At 36.2% G+C, this 15,834-nt stretch overlaps 1 long non-coding RNA gene across 1 annotated transcript; it reads left to right on the top strand.

Annotated features, from left to right (window-relative positions):
- The first annotated feature begins 2,077 nt into the window (after window positions 1–2,077).
- LOC131048702 (uncharacterized) lies at window positions 2,078–3,204 on the top strand. The gene is made up of 3 exons (XR_009106493.1): window positions 2,078–2,159; window positions 2,720–2,748; window positions 3,160–3,204. It is a non-coding gene; the product is annotated as an uncharacterized LOC131048702 (long non-coding RNA).
- The last annotated feature ends 12,630 nt before the right edge of the window (window positions 3,205–15,834 follow it).

A 15,834-nucleotide genomic window follows, 5' to 3' on the forward strand; every position in this document is an offset into this window, starting at 1 on the left:
TTCTCTATTTATTTTGCTTCTCTTGTTGATCATTGTCATGGCCTTTGTCCTAACAAGATTTCAGACAAATATTGAGCTACTGCAATCATTCTACTATGACTACTATAATAGTCTAAGGAAAGCCTACAACTGAGAATTAAAGTATTTGCATGATATTTTGATTGATCACTGAGCTTTCTAGTATACCTTCAACTAGGATATTGACTGATCAAAACCCTTGGATCCCACTATTACTCTATTTTAGACTTTCTTTGGGTGGGAATATTGGCTGCTACAAGGTCATTTTGCTTATCCTTCATCATACTGTGACTTATTTTCTCATTGTGCTTCCTCATCATTAAAGATTTCTCTATTTATTTTTCTTCTAATGTTATTCATTGTCATGGCCTTTGTCCTAACAAGATTTCAAACAAATCTTGAGCTACTGCTATCATTCTACTATGATTGCTATAATAGTCCAAGGAAAGCCTGCAACTACTCCTTGGTCACTGTGTATGAATGTAAATTCTCTATTTTCATTAGGTACAAATATCATTGTTTTTACCTCATGCAACCTTATTTCCGGCTCACTATTTTTTTTAAATATTTCATTGCACTTTTCTGAGATTTCAAATGACTGTATTTTCTAGGTTTATGACATCTTTTGCCTGACCTTGCACTTCCTATCATTGAACTACCCTATTTACAACCCCCATATTAATTTATTTCTTTGAGAATTCTCATTAAACAGTGATTGTCTTTGCGATATGGATTATGAGGTTGTAGCATTTGATCTCTTTTGGTAATAGTATTGTTACTATTTTGACATAGTCTTTCATTTTTAATGTTTTGTCTTCGAAAAGACTGTTCTTTTTTCCTATTTGATAACTTGTACAATATTTTGTGACTGATTCTAGATTGTGTTTGTGCCTTGAAACTAAAACCTTGAAGATGTTTGTTGAACGTGTTGTATTTAAGTCTATCAACTCACTGTAATAGAAGTCTCAAAAGATGCAAGGTTGTTCCTTACTATTCCTTGGGTTCTTATGAATGCAACCTTTCCATTTCTTTGTGTGTGATTTTCAATAGGTGTTCTTGAGGCCCGAAATCATACTTCAAGATGCTCTTTTCATGGTGCATGCATAGTGTTGCTTTGTCTTTATTGTTGTTTGATAGTGATTTTGTTCTATCTTCTAACCAATCCTTCAATCTCAACCCTTCAATCTAGATCCGTTATCTCTCTTGTTGCACTTTTGCCATCCAAATCATATACATGTAGCTTCTTTATTATTATTCAACAAATCATTTTGTAAAATCAATTCTTGTTGAAAGAGGATCATATTTTATATTTATATTGAAGGGTTTTCCAAATAGTAAAGTCATTATAATTTATAATTGTCGATCTTCTTGGCATTGGTAGTCAAAAATATGAAATGAAACTTTAATTGTTTTGCATGTAATTATGACCTGGATGTGCTTGTTTCTTCTGTTTCTTGTCAATTATGAAATTTATTCATTTTCAGCTAGATTAGTTACAATTTATTTCTTTTTACTTGTTTTTTGCCCTATTTGTTTAAACTTAAAATATATATTTAGAACTTGCGCCGTGTATGAACAATTTTGCATCTCAACAGGTAATGACATGTACCATATATTTAATTGGATCATGAAAGTTTAATTGTTTTGTGCATAATTATGACTTGGACCTGCTCATTTCCCCTCTTTCTTGGCAGTTACAAATTTTTAGCTCAATTAGTTACATCATTTTCCTTATTACTCACTATTTATTGAAAGTAAATACTTAGAATATGCTTCTTGTATCAATCAATAGGTAATGACATATATGAAATACTATTATTCCATGCAGGATCTGTTTAAATTTAAGCTCAATCATTGGTTGATTTTTGTTAATCAAAAGTGTAATCAGAGGCTTGGGTTTACTTGTTTCCCTTTCCACTGGTTGAACAGGGAATCTGCTTAAGTGTCTTTCTTCAAAGCCAAAATGGGTGAAACAAAGAAGCTCATGTCACAGGATTCAACCATGACTACCCCCAGTACCAATGTTGTAGGCAATGAAACTAAGGATTAACACCCTCCTCATCCACCTTTGAATGAAATAAATCTTTCATCCATGTCTTGGAGGTCTGTTGCTACACATCCTTGGCATGATCTTGAGATTGGTAAGGTCCATATGCTTTTTGCTCATTTATGTTTATATGAACATCTAATTAATACTCTAGTTGAGATATTTGCACATTAAGATGTTTGCTTATATAGTCTTATTTTAGTAGCATTCAATTATAGGGCGATGTTGGATGGTGTGGATAATGTCACAGTTGTGTATGCTAATGATAGCTCAATGTTTGCCTGCTATAATTCATATGTATGAATAAGTTGAAGGCTGGGAGTATTTACACTACATGTGTACCATTATCTTCTAATGGTAAATACTTTGCTTGCCAATAAACAACTTTTATTGCAAATCTGTATGGGATTCCTAGAATCTAACTCCCTTTTGTTATCCCCTGATTTCCAATAATTGCTTGGTTAAAAAAAAATATGGGCGTTCTTTGTCTTGTGGTATCTGCACGTATTCTTTTTCAGACCAGAAAGGAAGTGCATTTTAATGTTGTTTCTCATGTACCTATAAGACATGAATTATTGGTAATTCATAGTTTTGCTTTGTTTTTATATTTGGATACATCATTTTAACCCCTTTATGTTGAACATCTAGATGCAGGACTTGGAGCTCCTGCAGTTTTTAATTGTGTAAGTATATATTGCATTGTGTAACTTCATTCTTTCTTTCTTTACGCTTTGGGGTTGTATGCCTTGCTCTTGTTAAAATTCTATGGCAGATGTTATTCTTGAATAAATGATTGTCTAAATAAATCTACTTGAAAATATGCTCCACAAACATGTTGTTTTTGGTTGGAGAACCTTCCCATCATTCAATGTTTAAGTTGTTACTTGATCTTGGCGGTAGCCACAGTTATTTTCATACTTCTTTCCTATGAAATTATTCTTAGGATTGAATTAAACAATTGAACTTTAGCACCATACTTTCATTGCAAATATTCATTAAGAAATTGATATTCAAAGGTTGATGTTTGGTCACTGGCTAAATGTTTTCTGTTCTTTGATATTTAGGAGACTAAAATGTTTTCTTTGATACTCTAGGTTGTGGAAATTAGTAAGGGAAGTAAAGTGAAGTATGAACTGGTCTGATCAAGGTAAGCTTGTTTGCTTTGTGAGTTGAAAAGTTAGGTTCTTCTAGTTGCTCCTTTCTTTACATTATTGCTCTTCTAGTTGATCAAATTGCTTGTGGTAAGAGCATTTTCAAATTGGTTTGAATCAATTGAAGATAAAGACGGGAAAGATATTTACATTGAAAAAATTCTAGAATTTAATTCTTTGACAGATTTTACCAAGCTCTGTAAAAATAAAATCGATGGAGGGGATTTGTAGACTGCGGTTGTTAGTTATCGAGATGTTGCTCAAGGATGACCTAAATCATGGAGTGTAAATCAATCATGAAACATGAGAATGGATAGGTCTTGACCCAAGCAACGTAAGTCCCCCATGTGATTCCAACAGATATCACATCACAATCATTGAGTCTATCTGCAATATAAAGTCAAGACTTGACTATTGGAATCTTGGAGTCATCCCATTTGATAACGTAGTTTAGCACTTGGGAGGATTTTGTTCAAGAGAGGATGGAATACTTAGTATTTTATTTTGTGTTGCATAGTGCATAAAAAACACATCAACAAAAACCATTGAAAGGTTTGGTTAAAGCCTTCGAATCACAATCTCTACGAGAAGCTATTAAGAGTGCCCAGAATTTGGAAACTTTAGTATCCAAGAACATAATTCATAAGGCACCACTTTTAGAGAAACCAAAGAAGCCTATCAATGTAATATTTTATTTACCTTGGATATGTTTTATCCTAAGTGTGATATTCCACTATTAAAAATCTTAATTAGGTAATATTTTTACTTAGGTAGAATAAGATAATGAGTTGCACATTCTCCTTCTTTGATTGAGATTCTACTTTTTCCTTGTCACAAATTTGGAAACTTGGATAAGCAATTTCTTTTTTTGGTTTTCTACCTCTTCATGATCCTCATGGATTTGGAATCTTGGAAGCTATATATTGTAGGTTTTTCCTCGATTAACATATCAAATGAAACTGTTGTGAGCTTTCATATCTTAACATACCAAGGGCTTAAGTTTGGGGATGATAGGGGGATGACGAAGGGGGTGGGGTGGGATGCAAATATATATACACCTTAAAAAATTAATTATAAAAAGATGTGTATAGAATAAGTATAACAACTGTAAATAAAAATTTGCCACACTATGTAAATTTTACAATAAACATTAAAAATATGTCAATGATTGCATTGAAATTTGAACATTAACAATGCTGGTAGAGTTTTAGAACTTTGGGAACAAACTAAGAATAAGTATAAGAATTGCAGATGAAACTTTGGCATACTAAGTGTTTAAACTAGTCAACATAAAAAAAATGGAAACGATTGCATTAACAATAAGAATGGTGGGTAGAGGTTTGGGGTCAATGGGTAGTTCCCCTTGTGGGGGGTTTGGGGCAGAGCCCCCATCAAGGTCAGGGGGCATTGCCAAACCTTTAATGCGGATGACATTTTCACAATAATTTCACCATTTTTGTTTAGAATTGGAGTTTCTAATTGGGGGCCATGGGAGATTCATAGGCATCCTCAAGATGGTCAAGAGACTCCTTGGAGTCCCTAGGACGTCCCTAAGTGGTGCGGCAAGGGGATGTTTCCCTTAAGTATTGCATCCTGAAAAAATAGGGATTTTGGAGGGGGGGAAGGGGTCCCCATGTTTCAATGGTTTCAAAAGATTCTAAGTTTTTTTTTTATCTTGTCATAACAAAATATACTCCTCTTTCATCCTTGGATGATTTGAAAATTGAAAACAATTTGACAAGAAAAAACTAACTTCTAAAGTTTAGACTTAGTTTTCTTTTTTTATCCAAGTCACTACAACATTTCAATGATCAAAGTAGCTTTTTTTTGGTGGTTTCGAAGCATCCAAAAGGCTTGAGAAATTCAATATTATCTTTCATTCCACCAAAATTGGAGATCAAGAAGCATGCTCACAAACAAGGATTTGTTAGTAACTTAAGGCAATCAACTAGTTTTTGGGGCATTTTTAGGTCTAAAGAACCTACCATTGTGTCAAAAAGGCCCATAAGACCCCATTTTCATCTAAAAATTGTCTCTTTTGGTCGTAGAAGCATTTAAGGAAAAAAAAATCACACAACCAATGATATGCCTATACCATACATATTTGAGTTAAAATAAAATAAAAAAATTGACAAGGTTTGGAGACCATTGAACAATTTGGGAGATTGCTAATACATACACTCAATTTATAAAGTCTCAATTTGATGTACTTAATCTCGAGAGGCCTATACAAAAGCATTTTGTAATTGTGAACTAAGATAAATTTCCATTTTTGGCAGTTTTCATCATGGATTATGGTATTAAATTTGGACATTCTATTGTCAAGATAAATTCAAAGAACCATTTGTACTCAAAACAAGGGATAGTGAAAAATTACATTATGTAGGATCTCCTACCCTATCTCATTGAATTCATTCCTACACCAAGTGACTATGAACAAAAGCGTAGGTATTTAACAACAATGACATGGTCCATGGACTAGTGATCCTCCTCTTGATACTCCATCTACAAATGAGAACATCTCTTATACACATTGCTACTTCAGAATTAAAAGTTTCTTCTTCTAGAACTTTCCATGATTCTTTGCAATAGGATTATATGTCTTCTAGATTCACCCCACTAGGACACATTCCTATCAAGAATCTTTACTTTTTGAAAAGTAGACCACATTTCAGATCTAGATGACACCATAATGACTTTGATTTCCTCTTGCAAGATATTCCTCCATCATGTATTGCTTCATCAAAGTTCAAATTTTCTTCTTCAAGGGCTCTCAATGATTCTCTATATAGGATTCTTCGTGTCTATGAGATCCACTTCATTGGGAGGCCTACTTAAACATTTCACATCTGTTTGTGGACTTTCACCTTTCAAATATTGATGAAACAATTGAGAATATTTTTCTTCTCATTGATGACAATGCCCATCGACTTACATCGTCTCCCATTGTAAATTCACTTGTTCTATCCCCACCATATCATGCAACATGACACATTCTATTTCACATTAATTAAGGTCTCACAATTCAATGATTGCAGTCCCTGAATCTTCTATGGAACAATCATAGCTTAACATCAACATGAAGACACATGAGTCACTTCAAAAACCATACATCTGAATTCCTTTTTACATTCCACTTGAATGGGAATTCAACAATTTGACAACTCAAGATTTCCATATTGTGAAAGGAAGGTGCATCATTTGTTGCAAATGAACCTACTACAACATTCACCATTCAACATTGTGCATTGCTTTTCTCTCTTCTTTGTGGAGGCACCAACTTTAGGGGATGGGGTGGGTCTATATTATCCTTCACATATGTCACTTATTCATCCACATTGCAGGGATAACAATACAAGGCTTACATATTGGTCTAAGAGGATGCCATGGTCTCACAAAGTAACCAAGAACCATATGAAATGATGGTCTTGAATCCACACACAACTAGGGAGGATCCATACGATTATGTATGACTTCCCCCTTGTTTGTTTAATGGGATTATCCGCCAAGACATAACTGTCAATAATCACTAAGAATGTACAAGTGGATCGTAGCTACCCATACAACAAACACTTACCCCTATCCTCAAATTTTCCCATTGTTTGATTCCTTATATGCACTCATCCAAGGTTATCTATGTTGATCTTGGTGAGGAATCACATCACAACAAAGAAGGCAACATTTAAAAATAGCAAGAGTTTCACTAAACTACCAAAGATCATAAATATTGAAAGAAAGAAAAAATAGTACCAATAATAAGTCAAATAAATGTGTTCAATTCCAATAGAAAATCAAACATAGCTACAATAACTACACAATAGAGAAAACTCACAATAGTGATTAAACTAATTCAAACAAGATAAAATAAAATTGTTGGCCCATGCAACAAAGATGAGAGATCATCAATAATTGAACGAAACTTTACAATCCTTAAAAGTGCACATTACATAACTATACGACTAGAAATTGTAGCTAAATAGAGTGAAGATTCATCATGACTCCAATAATAGTCCCTCATGTGTGCATTTATGTCATGAACACAAAAACTCCCACATGGCATGGCCATGTACCTAATGGAGAAGACATGCCTAGGCTACATGCCCAAAAAACATGACTATAATAATAGTCCCTCATGCATGCATTTGTGGCTTGCACACTACAAATCCTAACATATCATGGCAATACACCTCATAGAGAAGACACACCTAGGGCCACATTGCACATAGCAACATGCCTCACAAAGAAGACATGCATAGGGCACATGCCACATAGCAATGTGTCTTATGAAAAAATGTGCATGCATGTCACACACCAAAGCTATATGTATACATCATGAGGCACATTCATATGTTATCAAACACAACCTATTGTATCTAACATGATTTCCTCTCTACATGTGTGCAAATCTTCCAACACTAATCGCCACTAAGAAGGAATAATATAAAATGCATCTTCAAATATTTGTGTGTGTGTGGAATTGTGTCTTTGAACCCAAATCACTACCATCAACAACATGTAACCATCACCTACACTATATCAAAACATAAGTTTGGTGTGACATCATATCTATTTGCATTATGTCAAAACACATGCAAACATGAAAATCATCATAGCATGACAAAAATCAATCTCCACATGTTGGAACAAAGATATAAATAAGATAATAGGGTAAGAGGAAACCCATACCAAGAACCACATACCAATTATCAGCAATGCCATCAAGATAAATGTAGGATAGGATACCACTATGAGCCATCCAATGGTCCATTATATGAGGAGAACTAGGGGATACTATCTTTGAAAGGTGTGGTCAATAGAGATAATCCCTACTAATGCCACAATATGTCACCATAGCTTCTTGAGTTTTCCATTCTTCTACTTAACACCACATTTATTGAGTTCCTCAACAACGAGGTTGGTTCTCAATAGGATGCACAAACATGTAAACACACAAGCATGGTTTCATCATACTTGTACAACAATACAAATTCATTTTTCTAGTTAATTACTTAGTGTAAAAATAACTCCATTACATAACATAGGGCAATAATCACCATAAGTTTTCAAATAAACTGCCCAAACATCAATTGGAGTTACCATTTCTAAGGTACAAACATAATTTATTTATAACTTCAAAATTAAAATAATCACAATACATCCAAATAAGTTCAATAGTGCATGGAAATAGACAACATGATCCATAATTAAACCCATAAATTACCCTAATTGGATATGCTAATAAAATGGTGTCTCAAATAATAGAGATTATGTTGGACCTATAATAGAGATCTGCACTTTGTTTCATCACACACAAGCATGGTTTCATCATACTTGTATTCAAATACACCATCCATAGATAGGTACTCAGTACCACAATCTCATGGGTACCCTTTTAGCCGAATTTACCCTATATTTAGGTGAATCTACCCTTGTATCATTCCTTGATCTAGTATGTCATTCCACCAATCAATAATTTTTCCATATTCTTGGGAGAATACACTATCCCTTAGGTGAATATGCCATATCCTTAAATGAATCCTCCTTGTCATCATCCTAAGTCCTCTTTTTGTTAAGTATCATCCCTTCATCTTTAGGAAAATCCACCTATCCTTATGTGAATCTATTTTCTCTTAGGTGAATCTATTTCACATAAATCATTTATCTTATCCATATTTCTTACGCAAATGGTGAATTTTTCCTATCCTTAGATGACTACACTCCCATTTAGGTGAATCTATCTAGTTTTAGTCTCCTTCCATTATTTTGTCCAAATTTGTATCCTCTAGTTTACATGAATCTACTTGTTCTTAGGAAAATCAACCCTATCATTCTAAGGAAAATTCACCTTGTCATCATCCTTAATCATCTACCTTTCAAGTGTATAGTCCATCCACCCATCCTTGGGAGAATCTAACATATTATTGAGTTCAAATCCTCATGAAATACATTCATGTTTATCTCAATGCAACGTTTGCCAACATCCTCCCTGCGTGTGCCAAAATAGGAGCTTTGGAACAAGGTATGGACATCCATCAAAGCATAATCGAAGGGGGTTTTTTGTCAGAAATTAGTTGCAAATGCTCCAATAACAAAAATTCGCAAAATGGGGTAGCATACACACGGCATGTGAACTATATGACGAAATACCTCAAAGAGATGTCATTTCATGGAATTTTAAGATCGCAGGATATGCACAAAATGGATTAATTCGCAAAAAAAAACTAGTTGCCCTTGATTGCGAAAAAAAATTAGTTGCTCTTCATTGAAAAATGACGAGTTCCTTTGATTGCAAAAAAAACCTTACCTTGCTTGTGCAGAGATCGCTCCGACGGGGGGCGGGGCAGGGAGGCAAGATGGTCACCGCTTGCTTCGGTTTGCCTTCAAAATGAAAATGCGTTGTGTTTTTTTTTTAAATAAAATGCCCAAGGTCATCGAAATTCCGATGAACACGGGCATTTAAAAAAAAAAAATTCAAATTTTCACACAATGCTCCTTGTCCGTCGGAAACCTCCGTCGGAATTTGACCCCAAATGTATTAGTGTATGTATTAGCCATTACCAATACTAAAGAAACTTTGGGAAGAGTTAATATGGAATTTGTATTAGAACAATTAAGAATATAGTGAGGGTAGAATCCAAACATAGTCATGGTCGTCATCATTCTCTTGCCGGATGAGCGGTCATGGCCATCGTCAGAAGAGTCTCGGGTGCCGTTGGAATTCCGACGTCCACCTAGGAAACATCTGACGAGGATGCTGTATTCTCGACAACATTCTCTCACCGGATGAGCGGTCATGGCCACCGTCAGAAGAGTCCTAGGTGCCGTCGGAATTTCGATGCCAGTCAATGAAATATCCAATTAGGATGATGTATGTCCAATGACATTCTCTCGTCGGATGGGCGTTGGAATTCTGATGTCCACCTAGGAATAATTCAACAAGGATGTTGTATGCTTGACGAAATTCTCTCACCAAATGAGCGGTCATGGCCACCGTCAGAAGAGTCCCAGGTGCTGTCGAAATTTCGACGTTGGCGAGCATCGTCGAAATCTCCAACTACAAGTTTTTGATGACTGCGTTTGTTGGTAGTCCGACGAAAAATAGTTAGAATTTCGATGAACAGTCATCGGAATTGAGCCCCAAATTTACTAGTGTAGGGATGCCTAGGTAGATCAAAGGAAGAGATCCAATCTGAAATCTCAAGATATGAGCAATCCTCCTCTGAATAGCCTTTGGTGTGTTGAAGAAGAAAATAGAGGACTTATCTTCATTAATCAGTAGACCAGAAGCAATGAGATAAACATCTAGTGCCTTGCAAATATTAACAGCTTCCCTAATTGTAGCCATGCCCATCAAAGATGTGGAATTCACAAATTGAAGGTGGGACTATGGAGGAAAGCCTATTCCCCACCTCCATCCATGGATCAAACCCAACTCAACATTATTATTCACCAATCTCCCAAGACTTTCTTCCATAAGAAGAAACAAATAAGGAGAGAGAGGGTCCCCTTGTCTAAGATGCTGAGAAGCCCCAAAAATCTCAGTGTGCTCCCCATTGATCAAAACCAAGAAAGAGGTAGTTTTAACACAACTCATTACCCATTGAATCCACTCCTATATACAGCCAAAAGCTCCTAGAACTTTTCGAAGAAAGGACCACCGAACTCTATCATAAGCCTTCACCATATCCAGGTTGATGTACATAGCCTTCTCTCTGAAAGCTGCAATGGAGTGGATGGTCTCCATAGCAACAACCACTCCATCCAGGATTTGTCGATCTGCCACAAAGCCACTCTGTTCCTCCGAGATAAGCCTTTGAAGCCATTTTTTCAATCTTTTAGCAATCAACTTAGATATAATCTTGTAAATAATATTACAGAGAGAAATGGGACAAAACTAACTTAACCTATCCGCACCATCACATTTGGGTAAGAGGACCAAAAAGGTGGAGTTCAGAGCCCTAAGCATTTTCTTGTTCTTCTTAGATTCCTGAACCACCTCTAATAAATATGTCTTAATAGTATGAAAGAATTCAATCGGGAATCCATCGGGACATGGAGCTTTCCCTTTCTTTATATGAAAGATAATCTCCTCCAATTCCTCCATATAAACATTGCTCATCAGGAGCTCATTCATCTCCCTAGTAACCAAATGGGTAAGACAGGATAACACCTAAGCTTCCTCAATAGAGCTTCCCTGAGAATCTTCCCTAAATAAAGTAGCAAAGTACCACATAGCCTCTCTAGAAATATAATGTAAAGAAGAATATTGCTCACCCCTTTCATCCACAAGGATTTGAATAGCATTGCCACACCTTCTTGCTTTCACCAAGTTGAAAAAGGAGGCCATATTCTTATCCCCTTCTTGAAGCCAGTCCACATGAGCCTTTTGTTTCCAATAAATCTCCTCCCTCAGCTCGCATTCTTCCACCAATTTTAGAGCTTTAGCTTCAACCTGCAACAGGGACTTAGACAAACCATAGTCCCTAATTTTCCTGGTGATGCCATCTAACTTAGCTTGAGAAGAAGCTTTAGCATGAAAAATATTTCCAAAGCACTACTGATTCCATCGCTTAAGCTGGTATTTAATAAATTGTAGATTTTTAGCGAAGGTATACATAGCTGCACCATATGCTGGTTTGTTGACCCTCCACCAATCAGCCACATAATCTTGTAAGGAAGTATCTAGTAACCACATGAGCTAGAGCTTGAAAGGAGGAGAACAAGCCACTCAAGAAGAGGATATCAATAACTTGATAGGCTAGTGACCTAAAGCACGCCAGTAAAAAATTTAGAGCTAGTAGTCCAACCACCGCCAACCCAGAAACAAGAAACCAGGAACCGGTCAAGTCTCTTAGCCATACAGTTCTCTCTTGTCCTCTGACTATTCCAAGTAAACTGTCCATTATTAGGCTTCACATCCACTAGATTCAAGACTGAGATGGACTCCCGTAGCATGAAATCTGAAGGCTCCAATCTCCCAATACCACCTCTTTTCTCAACCAACTCTGTAATAGCATTAAAATCCCCTATCAAAATCCATGGATGCAAGGGTACCAGGTTCCAGATCGCGGTGATATTGGCCCACAAAAGTTGTTTGCCAAAAAAATCATTAGGTGCATAAATATTAGATAGGAGAATAGATTCTCCTATCTCAAGACTTGAAGCAACTAAAGAGATGGAAGACTTAGAAGATACCCACCAAAGAGGGTGAATCTTCAAAGGGTTCCATAAACAAGCCAAACCTCCAGTAGAACCATGGGCATGAATACACTGGCATTCACCATGACCCCATATCTTTGGTAACAAACCAGTCATGCTCTCAATAGACAACTTAGTCTCCTGTAAAAAAATAACATCATGAGAATGAACTCTCACCAAATCCCGAACAACATTTTGTCGAGAGCCATTGTTCAAGCCCCTTACATTCCAAGATAGAATGATCATTTTTGGGAATAAGAGAAGTGAGAATCCAACGTCTTAACACTTCCATATTCCACAAGAGACTCCCCCATCAACTTTATTTTCTCTACATCTTTCTTCCTTCCAATATTGGAAGACTTCTCAACAACCCCCTTTTTTTGCTCTTTTTGAAGAATTCCTAATGCAGGAGAAGATTTTCCACCTTTTGTCGGATCAAGGTCTAATTTTCCAGCTGGTCTAATTGACTCCCCCCACTAGTTGTCACATTAATGAGGGAACCAGTATTTCTAGAATCTATCACCCCAAGTACTGTGTCCATCTGTAAACCCCCATCCATCTACAAGTTTTGCACACTACTTGGAACATTGTTATCCTGAACAACTTCCATTGCTCCCTACTCCATAGCCATCAAACCTGGATTTACCTCTTGACTAAGGTCATCCAATATTTCAAAATGGTTAAAAGTATCATCGTCCCGACAATCCTTAAAGGACCTCTTCAAACCCCCGTTTCTTTATCGACCTTTGACAGGAATAAAATCCTCCCTAGATACAACATCACTAGAATTTTTTTCTTTTCCTTTGTTAGGCCTAGTGGGATTGCAAGGAGGTTGAATGGAAGGAGACTTCGAGGGTTTTTACATTGGGCATCTCCTCTGCAAATGACCATATTCATGGCAGAGCTGGCAACAAAATGGCAATTTCGTAATCTAACCGTTGGATCCAAGAATAAGATCCTGCACAAATTTCCAAGGAATCTAGAAGAGGGTTATTTAAGTCAATTTTAACACATATATGAGCAAAATTCATTACCTTCCTATCTTGAGTTTGTTGAGAAGACCCAACTGGTTTCCCCAGCAACGAGGCTACATTATGCAATATATCATTGTGCCAACATTCCACTGGAAATCGAGGAAGTCACACCTACATAGGAATCTGACTTGGAAGTTCTTCTGTTGGATTGAAACTTGCATGCCAAGGTTTCATAAACAGGCCAACCTGATTGTGGAAGTAAGGTCCACCTTCAAAAACCTTAATGCGATCTTCCATGCAATTGAAGACCACCATAAAATAATTGTTCCCCAGCAACATTATTTCCATTTCACCCTCGGGAAACCAAGTCCTCTGCGACCAAGATTTCAATTTAAATTGGAGTGAGACCCTCATTCCCAAAACTTGCAGAGCAATGCATGCTTCAAAAAATACTCAATGTCTTCAACAATCGACTCCAGTTGAATTTCCAAAATGGGTCTCTCCTTAGACTGTTCGAGGCATCCATTAACCTTCTAGATCCGAGAACCCCTAGAAGGCACAAATTCACTATCACCCGCGTCCTTAGGAAATAAGCTATTATCAAAGAATTGCATTGATCGATTCAAAGATGAACTCCCAATTGCTGCTCGAAAAATCCATAGGATGTTTGACTCCCGATGACTCCCCCTACAACTAATCCATAGAAAAAAGAAAAAGAGAAGACCCAACACCAACCCCAAATCCAACCACCCCAAAATGAGAAAGAGAATAACCAAGACAAAACACAGACAAAAATAAAAAGGCAACACAAAATCCTAGCCCCCCCTGAAATCACCACCCCCACACCTTAAAAACCTAAACCCCACACTTGGCATGCCAAATCACGGACACGAAAGCCAAAACAGGTTGCATGCAAGGTCGTACGCGTTCATGTAGGCCATGACCTATACCAGGCCCTCACGCACAACACTCCCTTGTTCGCCATCAACATTCTCTACTCTTGAGATTCATTGAATTTCTCCTCTTCTAATCACTCTACACACTCTTACTTCTTCTCTCCTTCTTCCTTTAACTTAAACAAGTACTGTTATCATAGTGAAAAAATATTATTCTTATGTGTACAACTATTGGGGTAGCAATGTATATGCATTGGAGTATTTCATATTAATAATTTGTCTTATCACAAATATAAAAGGTGAACACAATTAATAGCTTGTTTTTTTTTTCATGGAATGTGAGGGATTTTCCAAAGGTTTTAGTGTTCAAAAAATGGTCCCTTTGTGTTCAATATAAGTTGCATTTTATATAAAAATATGTTGTTTTTATAACAACAAATATTTTTTTGTGTTTAACTATCAATTGGTCTTGGATATAAAAGTAAGAGATATCACACACTTAGGATTACTAATAGACATTTGGTCTATTTAAGTTGCATATAAGTTATATTTTACATAAAAATATGATATTGTACTGATTACAAATGATATTTTTTTATTCAACTACTAAGGATTTTTAGATTAAGTTTTGGTCGAATCTTTAAAAAGTCATTTTTTGGATACTTCATGCTAGATGCATTATTTTGATGGGTTGCATGATGAGTCACGTCTTCAAACCTCAGCTGCAGATAGTTAAGTGTCCATTTTATATTTCTAAAAAAATTGAAGTTCTTACGATATTCCATGTGACGGCTACATGCTGACGAAGTTAGCCCTCACGACTACTAGTCCCTCTCCCCTAGTTGTTTTGAAATTGGACAATATATTATTTATCATTGCTAGGTACATGTGCATAGAAATGGAAGACCAAAAGAATCTCAAAGAGTGAAGATGCAAAAATATCAAGATTCATTATCTTTCCATCTCGCAATCCCCCCTCTCATTGTTGCCATCTTTATTCCTCCTACTTTCTCTCTCCTTCCATATCTCTCTCTCTCATACCCTTTATATTTCATTTAGTTATACTCTCTCTCTCTCTCTCTCTCTCTCTACACACACACACACACACACACACACACACACACAAACACACATCTCTCTCACTCACACATGCATTTCATGTTTCTCCCTCCCTATCTCTAGATCTTTATATCTCTCTCAATCAATACACACTCCCTATTTCTCCCTCCCTATCACTTTCTCCATCTCTATCTTTCTTTTATACACTCCTCTCCCTTCATCTCTCCTACTCTCTCTGTATCCCTCTCTAACTCTCTATATATCACTTCCTATATCTTTATCTTTCTATCTCTGTATCTCCCCCTCTCTCACTGCTTCCCTCTTTCTATCTTTATTTCTCCCTCTCCCTCTTTCTCTCTACTTCCATATTTCCCTCTCTTTCATCTCCTTTATATTTCACAAGTTATATCCATTCTATAAATAATTTCTACCCATATCTCTACCTCTTTATATTCTATATATCACTCTCTCACCCACTTTTTAATCCTATC

The sequence above is a fragment of the Cryptomeria japonica genome, chromosome 11 (genome assembly GCF_030272615.1).
Source record: "Cryptomeria japonica chromosome 11, Sugi_1.0, whole genome shotgun sequence".
Lineage (NCBI taxonomy): Eukaryota > Viridiplantae > Streptophyta > Pinopsida > Cupressales > Cupressaceae > Cryptomeria > Cryptomeria japonica.